The sequence below is a fragment of the Protopterus annectens genome, chromosome 5.part0 (assembly GCF_019279795.1).
Source record: "Protopterus annectens isolate FY-2018-M chromosome 5.part0, PAN1.0, whole genome shotgun sequence".
Lineage (NCBI taxonomy): Eukaryota > Metazoa > Chordata > Ceratodontiformes > Protopteridae > Protopterus > Protopterus annectens.
In genome coordinates, this window is record NC_056735.1 from 22206211 (window position 1) to 22227904 (window position 21694).

Consider the following 21694-nt stretch of genomic DNA (forward strand, 5'->3'; position numbering starts at 1 on the left):
TTATTTGCCTTTGATATGCCTGCCAATCCTTAGCTCAATTTAATTTAATGGGCACAAGGAAACAATTACGCTTTTGGTTGCTTAAAACAGAACAACAAATAATTTACTTGCATTGGCGTCCGTATCTAGTAAAACCCAGCCACTGGGGATGCACAAGCCGGTGCATTTCTTTGTGCCGGTCCCAAGTCCGGATAAATGGGGAGGGTTGCATCAGGAAGGGCATCTGGCATAAAAATTCTGCCACAACATTTATGGTGCAGAAATTTCATATTTCCATACCGGATCGGTTGAGGCCCAGGTTAACAACAACCGCCACCTGTACTGTTAGCCAACAGGGTGCTGGCGGAAATTGGGCTACTGTTGGCCGAAGGAGAAGAGGAGGGCAAAGACATGCCTGAAGGCAGGAAGAGAGGAGGAAGGTTAGGAGTGTAGCAGTAAGGGTAGCAACTTTGAATGTTGGCAGTATGACTGGTATAGGAAGAGAGCTAGCTGATATGATGGAGAGAAGGAAGGTTGATATATTGTGCGTGCAAGAGACCAGATGGAAGGGAAGTAAGGCCAGGTGTTTAGGAAACGGGTTCAAATTGCTCTATCATGGTGTGGATGGCAGGAGAAATGGGGTAGGGGTTATACTAAAGGAACAATATGCCAAGAGTGTTTTAGACGTGAAGAGAGTGTCTGACAGAGTGATGTTTATGAAGCTCGAAATTGATGGTGTAATGATGAATGTTGTTAGTGCATATGCTCCACAAGTTGGGTGTGCGATGGATGAGAAAGAGAATTTTTGGTGTGAGTTGGATGAAGTTGTGGTGAGTGCACCCAAGGGTGAGAGACTAGTGATTGGAGCAGACTTTAATGGGCATGTTGGTGAAGTGAACGGAGGGGATGAGGAAGTGATGGGTAGGTATGGTGTTAAGGAGAGGAATGCAGTAGGTCAGATGATTGTGGATTTTGCGAAAAGGATGGACATGGCTGTGGTGAATACGTATTTTAAGAAGAGGGAGGAGTATAGGATGACGTACAAGAGTGGAGGAAGATGCACACAGGTGGATTATATCCTATGTAGGAGGGTCAGTCTGAAGGAGATTGGAGACTGTAAAGTGGTGACAGGGGAAAGTGTAGTTAAGCAGCATAGAATGGTGGTCTGTAGGATGACGTTGGTGATCAAGAAGAGGAGGAGGAGTGTGAAAGCAGTGCCAAGGATTAAATGATGGAAGTTAAAAAAGGGTGATTGTGAAGTGGAGTTTAGGGAAGAGTTAAGACAGGCATTGGGAGGCAGTGGAGAGTTACTGAATAGCTGGGTAACTACAGCAGAACTAGTAAAGGAGACTGCTAGAAAGGTGCTTGGTGTGACATCTGGATAGAGGAAGGAGGACAAGGAGACCTGTGGTGGAATGAGGAAGTACAGGAGAGTATACAGAGGAAGAGGCTGGTGAAGAAGAAGTGGGATTGTCAAAGAGATGAAGAAAGTAGATATGAGTATAAGGAGATGAGGCGCATGGCAAAGACAGAGGTGGCGAAAGCTAAGGATAAGGCATATGGAGAGTTGTATGAGAGATTGGACACTAAAGAGAGATAAAAGGACCTGTACCGATTGGCTAGACAGAGGGACAGAGCTGGGAAAGATGTGCAGCAAGTAAGGGTGATAAAGGATAGTGAGGGAAAGGTACTCACAAGAGAGGAGAGTGTGCTGAGTAAATGGAAAGAGTATTTTGAGAGGCTGATGAATGAAGAGAATGAGAGAGAGAGAAGGTTGGATGATGTGGGGATAGTGAATCAGGAAGTGAAACAGATTAGCAAGGAGGAAGTAAGGACAGCTATGAAGAGGATGAAGAACGGAAAGGCTGTTGGCCCAGATGACATACCAATGGAAGCATGGAGGTGCTTTGGAGAAATGGCAGTGGAAGTTTTAACTAGATTGTTTAATGAAATTTTGGAAAGTCAGAGGATGCCTGAGGAGTGGAGAAAAAGTATTTTGGTACCTATCTTTAAGAATAAGGGTGATGTGCAGAGCTGCAGTAACTACAGAGGGATAAAATTGATCAGTCACAGCTTGAAGTTATGGGAAAGAGTAGTAGAAGCTAGGTTAAGAAGGGAGGTGATGATTAGTGATCAGCAGTATGGTTTCATGCCAGGAAAGAGCACTACAGATGCAATGTTTGCTCTGAGAGTGTTATTGGAGAAATACAGAGAGGGTCAGAAGGAGTTGCATTGTGTTTTTGTAGACTTGGAGAAAGCATATGACAGGGTGCCTAGAGAAGAGTTGTGGTATTGTATGAGGAAGTCGGGAGTGGCAGAGAAGTATGTAAGAGTGGTACAGGATATGTATGAGGGTAGTGTGACAGTGGTGAGGACTGCAGTGGGAGTGACAGATCCATTTAAGGTGGAGGTGGGATTACATCAAGGATCAGCTCTGAGTCCTTTCTTATTTGCAGTGGTGATGGACAGGTTGACAGATGAGATCAGACAGGAGGCCCCGTGGACTATGATGTTTGCAGATGACATTGTGATCTGTAGTGACAGTAGGAATCAGGTTGAGGAGACTCTGGAGAGGTGGATATATGCTCTAGTGAGCAGAGGAATGAAGGTCAGCAGGGCTAAGACAGAATATATGTGTGTAAATGAGAGGGAGGGTATAGAAATGGTGAGGATGCAGGAAGTAGAGTTGGTAAAGGTGGACGAGTTTAAGTACTTGGGATCAACAGTTCAGAGTAATGGTGAATGTGGAAGAGAGGTGAAGAAGAGAGTACAGGCAGGGTGGAGAAGAGTGTCAGGAGTGATTTGTGACAGACGAGCACCAGTAAGAATGAAAAGGAAGGTCTACAAGAGGGTAGTGAGACCAGCTATGTTATATGGGTTGGAGACAGTGGCATTGACAAAAAGGCAGGAGTCAGAGCTGGATGTGGCAGAGTTAAAGATGTTAAGATTTGCACTCGGTGTGACTAGGATCGATAGGATTAGGAATCAGTATATTAGAGGGTCAGCTCATGTTGGACAGTTTGGAGACAAAGCAAGAGAGACGAGATTGCGTTGGTTTGGACATGTGCTGAGAAGGGATGATGGGTATATTGGGAAAAAGATGCTAAGGATGGAGCTGCCAGGTAAGAGGAAAAGAGGAAGGCCTAAGATAAGGTTTATGGATGTGGTGAGACAGGACATGCAGGTGGTTGGTGTGACAGAGCAAGCTGCAGAGGATAGGAAGAAATGGAAAGAGATGATCCGCTGTGTTGACCCTTAACGGGAAAAGCCGAAAGATGATGATGATGATGATGGCGTCCGTATCTAGTAAAAGGAAAGATGCCAGTATGTAGCATATGGAGTAAAACATAGCGAGGCTATTGGAATGCTGATGTGGATCCAGTTACAAACTAACAATTAACATACTACTATCCTGGAAGCTATGTACTACATTCCAAGTGTGGTATAAGCAATATCATACCCCATTCAGCTCTCCTGCTATACTAAAAGCACGCGAACACCTAGTCTGATGCTAGAGAGAGACTTAGATAGGTAGTTGGTGACCAACAGACGGGTTTTAGGTACATAACTCGTACAACACTTCTGCTATGTTAAAAACACGCAACCAATTGAATTATTGCTCACCGGAATCAATGAAAAAAGTGGCTGGTAACCAAAGATACAGGTTAAGGTGCTAAAAAGGTTAGAAACCGTGGGCAACCCTCAGAAAACGCAGAGCAATTACTAACATATACTTACTTAGCATTATACAAAAAGATAACCCTAGACACAATTATACAATAAGCAGAACAGCGACTACAGTACAATGTGCCCTAAACACAATTTTACAATAAACAGAACAGCGACTACAGTACAATGTGCCAACAACAGGACAAGTTCAGAAGCATAATTAATTGGGAGCAGTTAGAGTTCAGAAACATAATGAAATGACAGGCATCTGTTCCTATGCACCAATGTAAAAAAGTAGTTAATCAGAAAAGAAACTTACTGCGAACGCTACCACCAGGGATGCACAGCAGCCGGGAGTGGGGCAAGGTATTTCAAAATGGCGCCATGAGGGAGAGGGTGGATAAATAGGTTTGGGAACACAAGCGGATGTTGAAAGAGTGGGGGGGAGGGGTTAGGTAGGTGTGTGCGTATAGGTACAGAGTGGAAAAGGTGGAGGAGCAAGGTATATGTGTATGGGTGCAGGAGCTGGGAGGAAAGGAAGACAAGGGAAATAAGTATGATAGAAGCAGATAGTGTAAGGAGTAGTGAGTGAGATGCATAGGAGCTTGGTTTTTTTGGGGTTGAATATCATAACCTTGGGTCTTGTAGATATTTGTTTTCTAAACTTTTCATTTATGTTTTATTCACATGACAGTATTCTGTGTTATCTTCACATTACACTGTTGGCCAATTTTTGAGAGTGGTTGTAAAGTGAATAAGCACTATATAGAGTCATTGTAAGGTGACTCAAAGCCTTATCACTATATCTGTATCCTATAGACTGCTCAGATGTGACCTGCGTCTGGCATACAAGGCTTCCTCTGACCCAATACTGTTAGATTTACTGGACATCAGCAAAATAAATGGCATAAAAAATACTCAGTCTAAGGATCTAAACCTCTTCTGCAACCCAACATACTAGTCATAGGAGACTCTATCATGTGACACACAGATGTGCCCCTCACCAGGCTAGATAAAGAGAAAGTCATGGCAAGTTGCTTGTCAGGTGCTAGTATCTGCCATATCACTCATGCAGTCAAGTCTCTCAACAACAGGTACTGTTATGACTTTGTCATAGTCCATGTTTGTGTGAATGACTTCAGGCATACCTCCCTGGACTATATGAAGAGAGACAAGATAGAGCTTGCTGAATGTGTGTCCCAGACAGCTATGTCCCTAGCCTTAGCAAGCATCCTACTGTCACCCAGAATGATGCTTCAATACAAACAGAAAATGACTGAATTTAACAATGGGCTTAGTTTCTTGTGTCATTCCAAGGGGATCTAGTACCTGACAGCCTGGAAGGACATGATTGACAGACCAGATGCTTTGCCAGAAATGGCCTTCATCTATCTCCCCTGGGCTTCAGGCTTCAGGCAAAGGTTTTGGCTCCCCCAGAGTGCTATTTTTAGGCAAAGTGATGAGGACAAAATTACCAACGTGAAAAATTCTTCTAAATGAAATTTAAAGGTCATGCTGCTAAACACCAGGAGTCTTAACATGAAACTGCACTTATTGCCCTGGAAAATGCTGACATCTGTGCATTTACTGAAATCTGGTTCAGAGCTGCAGAGAGCACCCCAGCCTTACCAGGTCACTTGTCCTACCATACTTTCAGACCCCAAATGGAGGGCTACAGAACCAAGGGAGGTGGAGTTTCAATATTTATCAAAGACATACACTCCTCTAGGCTGGTCAAATAGTATGACGCACAGGAGACACTCCAAGTGCAGTTAACTGCTGACAAAACACCTATTCAAATTATAGCTAGCTACAGACCCCCAGCCTTGACTCAGGAGGCCCGCTCCACGTATCGGGACTTACTTGAATCCATCAAGATTCGACCCTCTACCCTGATCCTGGGTGACTTTAACTACCCAACCATAGAGTGGAAGACCTATTCTACCTCAAACATGAATGCCCAGAGATGCCTCGACTCTTCAAGGCCAATGCATTGGATCAGCTGGTCGACACCCCACAAGAGTTGAAAATATCCTGGACTTGGTACTTACCAACATGCGTACCCACTGTAGCACACCTATAGTGTCATCCTCCTTGGTAAGATCTGTCCATAAAGCAATCACTTTCAAAGTCAGCATCTCCCCTGCCACCCCCTCCCCCTTGCCAGAGTTGAACAAAAACCTTTTCCAAAGATGACTACAACCTCCTGAGAGCAGGTATAAGCAGCTTCACAGCCACCTTCCTTTCAGTTGGAACTAGCACTAATGTCCAAGCCTACACCAAAAAACTATATGAGCACCTATATAGATGCATGGACTCAGCAATACCTGACAGGACCAAATCATCTTCCTCAAGGAAGAGTAAACCTGTCTGGTGGACAGCAGCAATTAACCAACTCTATAATTAAAGAAAAAAAATTGCTGCCAGGACCAAGAAGAAGCAGATGCCAAGTTGGAAGCAATTTCTCCTTTGTCTGAACAAGCAAATACGTTCACTGGTGGAATCCTCTAAGGCTAACTTCGAGTCCAAATTGGCCACATCCACCAAGGACAATCACAAGGCTTTCTTTGCATATGTCTGCAGTCTCAAAGGTAACTCCCAAATCTGCTCTGAATTGGTGGTGAAGAATGCCACATACAAAAATGCCATAGATATAGTCAACTTGCTGGCAGACAAGTTCAGTGAGAACTTCACCCCACTGTTCCTCCCATCAGTAAACCAGGACATCCCCAGCACCTGTCCCCCTCCCCTCATCACCAAGGAGCAGGTCATTAATGGTCTCTCAAAGGCAAAAAATACAGCCTCCATGGGACCCAACAACATCCCTGGCTGTGTCCTAAATTAACTCAGGCAAGAGCTCTCAGTACCACTAGGCACCCTATTCATCCAAAGCCTGTGCTTGATCCCAGCAGAATGGAGGACAGCCACTATCATCCTTCCACACAAAGGTGGAGTGTCTACAAACCCAGGCAATTATAGGCCCATCACCCTAACTAGCCTGATCTGCAAGGCCATGGAATGCATTATCATGGACTTTATAAACAAGGACATTGGCATCCTCCAAACACTTGATCCCACACAGTCTGATTTTGTCAAATGGAGATCATGCCTGTTAAACTTGGTGCCTTCTACAAAACAGTCACCAAAGCCATGGATGAGAGGAAGACAGTCCACACTGCCTACCTTGACCTAGCCAAAGCCTTCAACACTATTCCCTACTCTGGCATAATAGATAAACTCTCCCAGCTAGGCATCAATACATATGTTACCAGAAGGGTAGCTAACTGGCTCACTGATAGAACCCACTCAGTCAAAATAGGGGAATCCACCTCTAGTAGTAGACCCGTAACAAGCTGTGTACTGCAAGGATTAGTCTTGGGGCCTCTACTGTTTGGGGTATACTTTTCTGAGGTGCAAGCCAGTGGTCTGTGGCTGACCAAGTTTGCAGATGACTGCAAGCTGGGCACTGTCATAAATTCCCCTAGTGATGTGAACATCCTCCAAGATGGCCTTACCCAAACTAACGACTGGTGCCAGAAGCATGGCTTCAAACTGAATGCCAAGAAATGCATCATTATCCCCTTTGGGGAAATGGCATCCCCACTAATTATCACATTAATAACAATGTATTAAGCACACAATCAGTCGTTAGGGACTGGGGCACATAGGTTGATAGCAACCTGACTTTTGAGAACAAGGAGGTCATAACATCCCTGTACTCCTCCCTTATCAGACTCAATATTGAGTACAATGCCCCCTTCAGCATGTACCTTGCCAAGCGCTTGCAGCAGTTGGAGAGACTACAGAGGTTCCTGACTAGGACAATCCAGGGTCTCAAATGTCTATCCTATACAGATAGGCTAAAAGCTCTGTCCCTCTACTCAGTCTTATATAGACTGCCCAGAGGTGACCTGTGTCTGGCATACAAAGCCGTCTCAGACTCAGCCTTGATGGAGTTGCTGCATATCTGTAAGTCAAACTCCACTTGCACAACCTGCATGCAAGGCCTCAACCTGGTCTGTGATATTAATAGAACTTGTTGGGGGGATAGATTTGTGTCCCAGTGACTTCCCCATCTGTGGAATAGACTCCCTCTCCATGTCAAGCAGAGCACCTCTCTAGTCCTCTTTAAGAGGAATCTGGACGACTGGATGGGAAACAGAAAATATATCCCTGGGTTCCCGCATGTGTCCCTGCTGGACAGGGAAAACAGCTGCTGACTTTGTGGAAACAAGGGTGAAATTCTTGGCCAGGCTTATAAGGGCCTCTGGGCCAATAGCCTAGTATCATCCTATGAACCTATGAACAGAATGGTTTAGAAGGACAGGTATATCTTGCAGAAGATACCACTTCTGGAATAGATTACTTATCCACATAAAACAAAGTTTATCTCTGTCCATATTCAAGCACAACTTGGACCTACGGATAGGAAACGGAAAGTTAACGCAGGAATACCCCTGTACTACTAATGGACAGAGGCAGCTCTTAAATGCTTAGCTCCACTCATGTATCCTCTCAAATTATATATGGTATGATCCCAATTATTTTGATTAGGGGTAATATGTAATTATTGACCATGGGGTGGGTAAGGCCGATCTCTAAGCAAATGGGTAAGGTTAATTTGAGCAGAAAAAGGGACATTGACTAGGCTTAAAATGGCCCTCAGTGGCAGCTGGCCTAGTGCTTACTTATGAACCTATAAACTAGTTAACAAAAAAAGCAATTCATTAGGCAAACGTATGCATTTATATATTCTTTGTGTAGCCTAAAAATACTCACAGTGATGCCACAGATGAAAGAATACAAAAAAACAAACCTTTCTAAGTAGTCAATGACTGTGCTGCTAACACCACTTAGAAACCCTGGCACTTAAAAGTTCATAGCCTTCATACTCTGAATTAACAACCTGCTTCCTGTAGTCCAGAGTATGATTTCATTTGTCTACTGATGTTTACTGTATGAAGCTGAGCATGTACTTAAAGCAGACAGTGTTCCAGGAGCTGTCTGAAAAGGATTCATGTAGATCAGTTAAATAAAAACAAAACAGAAATAAAACAAACAACATAAACCCTCATGAATCATAGCATCTGCTGTCTTCTAACACACACACACACACACACACACACACACACACACACACACACACACACACACACACACACACACACACACACACACACACACACACATACTTTTAACAACAACTGCCACTACTTGTCATTTCCCTAAAACTAAAACTACTGATTGTTGCAAAATTCCTTCTACTGAGCAAAGTTTGTCACCTTCCAAAACTGCACTTGTTATAGACTAGTTCCCTAAGACGATTAAACCACTGACTACAAGAAAAATGAAAACTAGAAAACAAATCCTGGAAGGACTAACACCCCATCTTGCCCATGATGATCACAAACTGCACTGTGAATACCTCTATCCAAACTGAAATATAACAAGTAACAATGTGCAGTATTATGTCAATTAGACCACCACTTAGTTACACAGGGAACCACAAGAAACATAAAAATATACCACAGAAAAACAAGCATTAAAAAATAACAATGACGCTGTATAACAAATAAATGGCTGCTGCTTTGTACTTCAGAATGCATGTTCAGACAATAAAGCAATAAAGGGCCTTAACATACAGCACACAAAATCCCAAACCAAGAATTAATAAACACTTTCATTCACCTTACAATGACTCTTTACAATGCTTATCCACTCTACAACCACTCACAAGAAATTGCCCAACAGTGTAATGTGAAGATAACAGAATATTGTCAATAAAACATAAATGAAAAGTTTCAAAAGTTAAGATCTGTAAGATCAAAGCTTCTGATAGCAGTAGTATATTGTACTTCAGGTATCTACAAATATTGTCACGAGGAAAACACAGCTTTACATTGATGGATCTCACACTGAGTCCTGATATATCCATATGAAATCATCAAATGGTTCTCAAATGTAGATTTTGAGATGACTGAACATTGGTAAGGTATTCCTGCTACACTGAAGGTTATATATATATATATATATATATATACATATATATATATATATATATATATAGAGAGAGAGAGAGAGAGAGTTGAGGGCTATGTATGGTTCAGGGAACTTACAGCCAGAGAAAACGTTTTTTTTACATTCTTTACCCCCCCCCCCCCAAGTGCTTAGTTGACATGCATGTTTCTATCAATTCTGAGTTAAACTACCTTTGTATAGGTAAAGACACTCTTTTTTTATTCATCTTATCTTCCATATATCTCTCTCAAAGGCTTCATTTCAAAATTGTTAGTCAAAGAAACAGTAAACACTTGCATTTTTTTTCTTCATAGCTATATAGCACATGATTTTGGAACCATTGTTTGCATGGTACATTTTTATGAAAGTGTTTATTTGCAGAAACTCAAAAAATGTTTCATTCCAAAATGCAAGACTCTTTCTACCTATGTGGTGGTCTTCATGATGATTTCAGAGACCTAGGGTTTGAGATGCTTTTATACTAATGACACCACAGTCAGGCACATTTTGGCAAAGAGACAGTTAGTCATATAATATACACACATGTACAAGAAGCATCCAGAACAATGTAATGCATACCGCTGTACTACACATGATCTGGCTATGAGCACAGGAAATTAAGATATGGCAGTTAACACTGAGGATTAATGCTGCAAGCTGTTAATAAGGTGTTTCCTATTGTCAAGGGTTTGATTCCCTCAGCCTTCAGTTGTCTAAACATGTGACTCTGAGAAAGTCACTTTGTTAGACAGTTCCAGGATCAAGTCTGAAACAGGACCATGTGGACTGGGGTTCTGCCCCACTTAAGAAATATAAGTTGAAGAGTTTGCAGGTCTTTTAAATATGTGACCTGCAAATTGGATTTGTTCTGCTATTTTACAATGGAAGTAAATTACAAAAAATGAAACAGTTGTGGTATAAAAGCATCCTTCCAAAATGATGTGATTATAAAATGGCAAAATGACAGATCAGAATTGTTCAGTATCAATTGATGTGACTTTAACTGTTATAGCTTCACATGCTATAGTAATAATGGTGTCATTTGTTTTGATAAATCTGAATGATCGCAAAGTGGGAGGGGACAGCAAAGATTTTTTTCTGATTTTCACTATATGATAAAGCGGGTGGCCACGGTGGGGCAGTGGTTAGCATTGTCGCCTCACAGCAAGAGGTTCCCTGGTTCGATCCTTGGCTGGGGTGCCTTCTGTGCAGAGTCTGCATGTCCTCCTTGTGGTCGCATGGGTTTCCTCCGGGTGCGCCAGTTTCCTCTCACATCCCAAAGTAGGTGGATTGGACACTCTAAATTGGCCCTGTGTGTGTGTGTCTGTGTCTTCTGTGGAAGGTTGGGTGCTGGGCTGGCAACTCGACACCATAAAACTCCACTGCTGATCATGAGTGGACAGGTGATCCACTGTGGCGACCCCTAACCAAGAAGAAGACTATACAATAAAGTACATTTTGACTTTCTTGCAGGGATTTGAAATTTGCCTTGTTCTGAAAGTCTAGACACATTTTACCAATAATGCTAAGCATCTTGGCCATTTAAAGCATATTTGTCTTCTGCTTTTGACAAACTGGGTTGTCATGGCTGGACCAAATGCTAATTTCAGTTACTGAATATCTTAAACCAGCTTATTGTTCTTACAACCTTCTCAAATGTGTTATCTTCAATGTACCAATAGGCAGTGTGTAGAATGCAAGAGGATAAAATAGAACCTTGAACAATTAGAAATCTAACTGGGTTTATAAAGACTGAACACTTCAAATGGAAATTTATAGAGGAAACTCTTTGTAAATAGTTTGTTACTTAGCTTGCTTTGCAAAATCATCATCATCTTTCGGCTCTTCCTGTTAGGGGTTGCCACAGCGGATCATCTGTTTCCATTTCTTCCTGTCCTCTGCATCTTGCTCTGTCACACCAACCACCTGTATATCCTCTCTCACCACATCCATAAACCTTATCTTAGGCCTTCCTCTTTTCCTGTTACCTGGTAGCTTCATCCTTAGCATCTTTTTCCCAATATACTCAGCATCCTTCCTCAGCCCATGTCCAAACCAATGTAATCTTGCCTCTCTGGCTTTGTCTCCAAACCTTCCAACCTGGGTTGACCCTCTAATATACTTATTCCTAATACTGTCCACCCTCATCACACCAAGTGCAAATCTTAACATCTTTAACTCTGCCACATCCAGCTCTAACTCCTGCCTTTTTGTCAATGCCACTGTCTCCAACCCATATAACATAGCTGGTCTCACTACCCTCTTGTAGATCTTCCCTTTCACTCTTACTGGTACTCATCTGTCACAAATCACTCCTGATACTCTTCTCCACCCACTCCACCCTGCCTGTACTCTCTTCTTCACCTCTCTTCCACACTCACCATTACTCTGAACTATTGATCCCAAGTATTTAAATGATTTACTATCATTATTTCAAATCACACTCGGTCGACCACACTATGTTCAACAACGGAAAGTTGAACACAGCAATGTCGAACTTTAAAAGCAAGCCTAGGAATGGGTTTTAACATGGGTCGAGATAGGGGCAAGGTTTGTAGTTGGGCAATAGCAGTGAACCCCTATCTCGACCCATGTTAAAACCCATTCTTAGGCTTGCTTTTAAAGTTCGACATTGCTGTGTTCGACTTTCTGTTGTTGAACATAGTGCGGTCGACCGAGTGTGATTCGAAATAATGATAGTAAACCATTTAAACTCATCCACCTTCGCCACCTCTACTCCTTGCATCCTCACCATTCCTCTATCCTCCCTCTCATTCACACACATATATTCTGTAAATATTGGAAGAGTGTTGCACCACAGGTATTAGTATTTTATCTGAGTATTCAAAACTTGCTAAACAACCAAAATGGCAGAAAGACAGCTTCAAAACAACAGCTTCAATAACAGGCTTTTACCATGTTGAATCCACAATATATGAAATATAGAGCTTTGCTGTTGTAAAAGTCAAGTGGTGTTGTAATTCCACAGCTTTAAAACATGTGGATGTCATAAAAACAGAAAAACCAAACATAAAAGTGAAGAACCCTTCTGATGTAAACAATGGACAAGTGCTTTCAGCTTTTTCAAGCCTTCTTCAGATCCAAGTAGGTAAGCTGGGTTCAGTGTTTAAAAGTTCGTATCATCCAATGAAACAACCTCAGTGAATGATGAATGTTAACCAATCAAGTTAGTCCATTGGTACACACTTCCATAGCTTGAAGTTAAAACTCTTTATTTAAAACTCTTTGTTTAAAACAACATGACAGTTTGACATTTCTAAGACAGACTCAGACATATTTTCAGAAGGAATATTAGTAAAATATTTTCAGTAGGTTCTGGTTAAAAGAACAAGCTCTGCATAAAAGCCAAGATTTTGAGAGAAAAAGAGAAAAAAAAAAATAAAGATGGTCATTTAGGGCACTTCTTTTTATTTTCATTTCAACAGTTTCTTTGGGACATCAGAGCCTAAGTCAGTATACCTAAGGTTTCTGTCATAAGTGAGCATAGCTCATTGCTCGTCTATTTTTAAGAAAAGGTTTTAAGGGAACACAGCCATTAAGGCCAGTGGGGGTTATCTGCCCTCAGCCGCATTATCCCTTTGGCTTCCTCTCTTTCAGTCAGATTGGTCAGGTCTCCTTCTCTGGAAGTAAAATGTATCTTTGAAATGACCATGAAAACAAAGCTATGTCACATATATTCTGTCTTAGTCCTGCTGACCTTCATTCCTCTTCTCAATAGAGCATATCTCCATCTCTCCAGGGTCTCCTCCACTTATTCCCTACTGTCACTACAGATCACAATGTCATCAGCAAACATCATAGTCCGCAGGGACTCCTGTCTGATCTCATCTGTCAACCTGTTCATCACCATTGCAAATAAGAAAGGGCTCAGAGCTGATCCTTGATGTAATCCCACCTCCACCTTAAATGAATCCGTCACTCTCACCGCAGACCTCACCGCTGTCACACTACCCTCGTACATATCCTGTACCACTCTTACATACTTCTGTGACACACCCAACTTCCTCATACAATACCACAACTCCTCTCTAGGCACCCTGTCATATGCTTTCTCTAACACAATGCAACTCCTTCTGACCTTCTCTGTACTTCTCCATCAGCAAAATAAAGTGGAAAAATTCAGACAAGAACTTACCAACATCCATGAGTCATACATGGTATTGGATGGCAAATGAAAGTACAGCAGAGGAAGATAAAAAGCAGCGTCTCTTGTGAATTTTGTAGGAATTAGTAGTCTCAGATTCTTTGAAGTTATGTTTCACATCTGAAGAAAAATCTTTGAATTTGAAGAATTAATTATGGGATACAGAGTATAGCAATGGCTTCTAAACCACATGCAGTTCTACACCAAGTAATCTTTTCAATCTTATAACATTTCACCAAAATGGTACTGTGGGTTTAGTGCAAAAAACAGAAAACTTAATGGACCAAGACTATATATGGACCATCACTTGTCATTTGTAATCAGGAAAACAGAAAATATTGTTATTGTACCACTCATAACTTTCAGAAAGAAAACTGTACAACTGAGTGTATTATATTCAGTAACTATAAAAAAAAAACTTTAGTTCTGGACAGAACTCATTTATCAATTATCAAATAGATATTTAGGTGTTAGAAAAAATATGCCTAATATGAAAATGAACATGCTGTATCTTCAAACCCTTCAAAAAATAAATAAATAAAGCTAAGTAAAGCTAAGTATCCCTTTCTCACTTCAGTAATGAGTGCTAACCCTAACCCTCCTCTGCCCCTAACCATGCAGCTTACCTTAAAAAAGCCCTTTCCTTAACACTGCTACTATTTACTACTATTCAGATAAATTTGAGTTAAATGTGCAATAAGGTTCCAGATGGTATATTGGAAAAGGAAATTTATTTTCTTTTTCAATGTACTGTCTGTCAGTATATAGTGTTGTTGATATAATGAATTGCCGGTATATTAAGATCAATGTTTTTGCTTCACTCATTTAACATGTCAACCATTCATACACACACACACACACACACACACACACACACACACATATATATATATATATATATATATATATATATATATATTTTTTTTTTTTTTTTTTTTAATAAATATATATATAGATAGACATAGATATAGATACATAGTGTGTGATCTTGGCGATAGTATATATATATATATATATATATAATTATTTTGCAGTGGGCTTGCCCCACTGCAAATACCAAGGTCATGCTTTTTTATTTTTTTGTTCTTGTTGGAAATGGCATGTGCTGAGGTTCTTTCTTGCTACTTGCGTGGTACCGTGTTGACATTCTGTTTATCGAACTTTTGTGGTTGATGATTTGACTTCCAGCATCTGGGTCTGTCGGTGTAAATTTTGATTGACTCATAAATGACTGAAAACACATTTGATTTAAAACTCATTTCATTAAATCACATTAGACTGCAAAACTTCATTACACCAATCATACTTTAAACATTTTTTTTTGCAGGAGACGGGCTCCTCTGTACCTCCCACATTTGCTTAACATTGGTGAAAAGAGTTAATACTTGTTAATAAATTTGTATTAGATTTGATAATGTTGATTTTATTTTGTAAATGTCACATTGGGAGAAGTCTAGAATTTCCAAATTATTATCTCTGTTGATAATGTGGACAACACAGCATTCAAAACATGTGCCCAAGATTAATGTCAGGCTGATTGATCTGTAACATCATTCCAATTTCCTTTCCTACATCTAGAGGTAATATGTGATATTTTCCAAAATCTTGGTAGTATGCCAATTGAAAATAGGCTATTACAATAAATTTAAGAATTGGTGAAACAAATTACTTGCTACTGTGAAATAATACTGATCTGATATTATTGGAACCTATTGAAGTTGCTTGATAATACCATGCAATGCTTTATACATAGCATAGCACTAATGCAATTGCCAAGGGTTTCAACTGATATATCATACCATGGAACACTGATTACATTATTACAAGTACTGCTATCCCCTGTTAAAGAAATAGGTTTTAAAAGCATTATCAAATGATACAAGATCAAAAAGGAGCTTTCAAGAAAAAGATTGTGTATTAATGTTTTATTTTCCTATTTACATGTGATTGTATATTTTCTTATTGCTTTTATCTTCTAATAACTTCTTTTCATATTCTGATTTAACTTCTATTATCTTCAGTTTTAGGTCCTTACTTTTTCTTCTTTCGGCTTTTCAAAGTTAGTGGTTGCCACAGCGGATCACCTGTCTGCTCATGAGTGGCAGTGGAGTTTTACGGTGTTGAGTTGCCAGCCCAGCACCCAACCTTCCACAGAAGGCACACACAGACGCACTCATGCCTAGGGCCACTTTAGAGTGTTCAATCCACCTACAGCATGTCTTTAGGATGTGGGAGGAAACTGGAGCACCCGGAGGAAACCCACATGATCACAGGGAGGACATGCAGGCTCCGCACAGAAGGCACCCCAGCCGAGGATCGAACCGGAGAACCTCTTGTTGTGAGGCGGCAATGCTAACCGCTGCACCACCGCAGCTGCCCAGTTTTTGGTCCTTACTAATTTAACTTATTTTTAATGTGTTTGTTATGATGTTTTTATATATGTTACAACATGTTTCTTTTTTTGTTAAGTTTAGACACCACCAGTAACAAAAAGTTAGATTTACTGGCCTTTGATCTGTAAGAAGCAGTACTTTCAAAATTCTTTTTTTAGAATATTTTCAAGGACTGAATAACCATAATAGGTATCTTGTTTTTTTTTTTTTGGTAATTCCTTGTATTAGTCAACAGCATTAAAAGCCTGTTCTAATTTTTGAAATTAATTTTGTCATAGTTATATAATTTATATTTGATATTGTCCATAGTAATTATTCCCTTGGTGTCACTATATAATCTTAGGCATAATAGAACTGTTTTTCATAATATTATGTCACCTCTATTTTTTTAAAGCATAATTCACACACACACACACACACACACACATATATATATATATATATATATATATATATATATATATATATATATATATATATATATATATATATATATGTAAATATATAGTAACTTAATTACTTCAATTTTGGACTTCATAAATTCCTAGTCCAGTTAGTATTATTCCCAGTTAAAACATACTTCTCACACTCTCCTAGTCCACCTATGGTGCTGTGGTACTCATACCACTGATGTAAGCTTAAAAATGAAAAAAAAAAGTTTGTGCCTTGAATATAGTAAATAAAATAAGATTTTTAAAAAAATCAGTCCTAGGCCAGTCTAGTAAACAAAATAAGATTTAAGAAAAAATATGTTGTAGGCCAGCATTTAAAATATAGCATCTCTAATTCAGAAGGAAGACAAAAGATTTTTTATATCTGTGATAATTATAACCTCTTACTGAGTGTAAGATGAAGGAAGCAATTAATGTTTGGGTATATCATTATTTATTTAAATAGGTATAATAATAACCCTTTGTTTTATACAAAATCACATTTATTATGTACCATCAGAGATTATTGAAGTCATATATTTCTGTATGTGTTTGCACTCCGGTATTACATAAATGTTCTTACATCTTTATCCTTCATTTCATCTTTATTTTCTATTAGAAAAAATGAAGGCAGAGTCATAACATGTCTGTCTTAACTCCATCATGTAGTGGTTGAGATAATACCTATAAAGGGATGGAATAGTTTTAAACTTAGCTTTAATGTCTAATTTTGGGCCCACCCCAATATCAATTGTTCCTTTTCTTGGGGAGCATTGATTACCTAGTTATGAATTTATCTTGTTTTATTACTGTTCAACAAAAAGAAAATGAGAAAAAATATATGGCATAATACTTTTCCTTCTATTTTGAACAACTTTTGTGTGTTTTCCTTTCCAATTCTATTCACTTCTGTTATCTCTCACTCAACAAAAAAACATATGTTATTATGGATGTCTAAAATTAAGTGATCTTATATTCTGTAAGCCACAACTAAGCATGCACACTACTGAACTCACCCCCCACTTTTAATTCAGCTCCAACACTGTTGAATTTGTTCTGCCTTATATTTTTCCCCTGCGAACCAATGATCTGTTACCCTTATTTTTTCTCACTTTAACTGGTATCTCTACTTAGATTAAAAACATTTCAGAGTAGCTGATCTAACCCACAGCTGATGGACTATACAATCTCCTGCATTATTTCTTTGTGTTCTAAAGGCTAAACAGATAGCAGGCTAAACTTAACTGGCATAATCCTTTTTGACCTGCTTTCACAAAGAAAACTGATTGTTCTTCTCTGTCTTTTCTTCAGACAGTGATTCACCCACTCCTTTCACCCTCTCTGTACTAGGGGTCTCTCCACTCCCCTACCCTATCCCCATTTCCACCCCCCTTAGGTTTATATTTCTCCGGACCACTCCCACTAATCTCTTCCTCCAATCATCCCAAACCATAACCACTTCCACTCCTCTCAAATATTTCTTTTTAAAGAAATAACCAGCCCCCCATATACCTTAATAACATTACTTCTATCCTAATGGATACCTACCAGATATACACTATAAAATGTCCAGAACCATACAACTAACAATGTTCATAGCATCTCTCAAAACTTTCTTCCTCATACTTACCAAAGCCACCTCCTTCCACTCTGTGAACTGTTCATTCCCTCCAAAAACTCCTACTCTAGTTACAACAACACAGCCCAGCACAACACGCTTCTCAAACATCTCATCATTATTTAACTTTTACACTTCATTACCTCAAACATAAATGTCTTACATTAATAATATGCCCAAACTAACCTACAATACTCTCTTCACATCCTTAAAAACCCTTTACTTTGTTCATATAATTAATCACCTTCAGATATTATCATTAAGCTGTGATATTCACCCAAACCCTGGCCCTTCTTTCTCTGCCAATACAAACTCTTCCCTCTCCTCCCCTTTAAACACAACCACAAATACTTGAAAACATACTATGATAACAATCGATACTGAATTTCACAGCTGGCTCTCTCACTACACCCCAAATATAGTAGCTGTCATATAAACATGGCTAAAGTCTCACATACTAGACACCAAAATAGTTCCAAATGGTTATAATATTCTTCGTAAGGACAGACTCACAAAGAAAGGTGGTGGAGTAGCTATAATCTATCATAATTTCTTAACCATTACATCCTTTCCCAAACCTATCCCAACATTTAACAATACATAATTTCTATTAGCATCACTACAAATAAACAATAACAGAAACATATGCATAGCAGTAATATACATTCCTCCAAGTCATAGCATACCTACTCTTGAAAATTTCTTGGCATGGACAACTCAAAATGTATCTTACGAAACCATTATTCTAGGAGATACTAACATTAATTGGCAAAACCTGCCCTCAGACTCCCCTGCCAACTGTATTAATCTATTCAGTTTCACTCAATTGGTCACATGTCCCACATGAATATTAAACAACCAACCAGAATCCACCCTCATCTGGAGCCATGTCTCACATCCACATAAATACTCTAACACTGGAATCCTCCCAAACACTCTCAGTGATCATCTACCAATCCTTATGCACAAAAGCCATACTCAAATTCTGAAATCACGCTCCTATCGACCATCCAGGAATCTAATCAATTTCAACCAAACATCATTTAACAATCCTCTAAATGCTCACAACTGGTCCCCATTGAATTACATTTTTACTACTAGAAGAGGCAGTAGACTACTTTAATATGATCTTCCTCAATACTCTTTATTTAGCACTTTAGCCCCATTGTGTTATAAAAGGATAAAGACCAATCATACTCCCTGGCTGACCAAACCAACTAAACAAATACTTCAGTCCAGAGACCACACCTGGAAAGAATGGCATAAAAACAAAACTCAAGCAAATAAACTTACTTTCAAACAACTTCAAAATAAATTTAAGACATTAGTAAAAAATGACAAAAGAAATTATTTCTCACAACAATTATCTAATTCAGGAAATAACTCTAACAAATTCTGGATATCAGACTTTTCACTCCTTAATCCTGGTGCACAACAAAACCCATCACCCTTCCCAGACAAAGACCCACAAGACATAGCCCATATTTTTAACACCCATTTTATAGATAGTATCTCCAAACTACTCACCAAACCCCAACCCAAAACCATTGAAACATCCAACTATAAGAAATCTGCCACAGACGCAACTCATAACAATTCTACCCCATATCCCTCACTATATAATGAAACAGATAAAAGCACCCCAGCAAGTCCAGCCTTCTTCCTAAAACATCCCTAGTACTTAAGTTATTAACCAAACTACAACCTTACTCTTTATCTGTTGATAACCTCCCCTCCGAATACTTAAAACTTGGTGCTAAAGCAATAGCTTACCCTGTCAGGTCTATATTATATCTCACGCTCAGAAGAGCGAACGACACATAATCAACCCCATGTAAGCAAAAGCTTACAATGTCGAAACCTCAGAACAGTGAAATAAAAAAAAAAAAAACTGTAAAACATTACATAACACCCCCACAACCCCTCTACTTAAATATACCAACTTCAAGATCGCACTACAGTGCCGAAAAGGCAAAGTAGCGAAATCGGCCAAACTAATTCTTTCCCAGGGAAAGAATTCTCTGAAAAGTCACTTCGCTATTTTGCCTTTTTGCGCTTTTCAGTTCGACAAAGACACATTCGACAACCTGAGTCTGCGACACGGTAATAGGGAGCCACCCTGTCAATATTCTGATAAATGGATTTATCACTGAGTCCACACTCCCTCAGATTTGGAAAAAATCCATTATAAACTCATTGCACAAAGACGGAAAAACAAATGACTTAACAAACTACTGTCCCATTTCCATTCTCTCTCCATTATCTAAAATATTGGAAAAATGTATACAAATTCAGCTACTAAAGCATCGCTGTGAATACAATATCTTTGCCCCTACTCAACATGGTTTTCAACCTGCACACAGTACTATTGTAGCCCTTTTATCCTTTACTGATGCAGTGAACATAGCTATGGACACTGGTCTAGCAACATCTGTGCTTCTGTTGGACCTGTCCAAAGCATTCAACACAGTATCACATCCTAAACTAATTCAGCAACTTACAAATTTAGATGCTCCCATCATACCCTTACCTGGTTCTGTAAGTATCTCAATAATAGACAACAATCAGTGAAATGACAATATAAACAATCAGGATACATAGTCAATGAAATAGGTGTCCCACAGGGGTCTATTTTCGGACCTTAGCTATTCAATGTGTTAATAAATGATCTTCATTCTGTCTTTCTTCAAAATTCTATCATCCAATACGCCGATGATCCTAGCATTATATCCTCCTCCAGTAACTTCTCTGACCTCCAGAAAATAACACAAAAACACCTTTACAAACAAAGAAACTTGGCTAAATGACGCACAACTTCTTTTAAACCCTATAAATCTAAACTATTACTGTTTTCATCCAAACCAACTATGTGGATGAACAAACAGACTATGTCATGCTTCTCATCATGAGCTTCATAGTAACGTTTTCCGTGTGATGGCAGAAAAAGTACTGGAGTATGGTATCCCACAAGAGAGTGGTTATAGTGAGACCAGCATTAGTAGTAGCCAGGCACCAGCAATTCAGGGGACTCCCCTGCTTACTGCATTCTTCACAAGGTAATTGTGTCTTTTCAGTACACACTACTTGAATAGTGCCCACCTGCAGAATACTTGTGTAAAACCTCCCACCTTACCTTCACAGGGTATATATATTACCCTTCCCTCTATTGTTTGTCTGTGCTCTGTATAGACAGATTGGATGACTGTTTTCTTGGAACATGATGGAAGTAACTGCAATACTTAGTTGCACAGAGGACAACTGACATGCAATGCCAAGCAGTGTCCCCAAATCTCACAGTCATCTGATATTTAAAGCCATGCAAGGAGTTAGCATGGATATGATCAGTAACATTGTCATACACCTACTGACACTGGACCATACATAGTTTGTTTTTCTCTAGGGCAGATCATGCCTACCTACC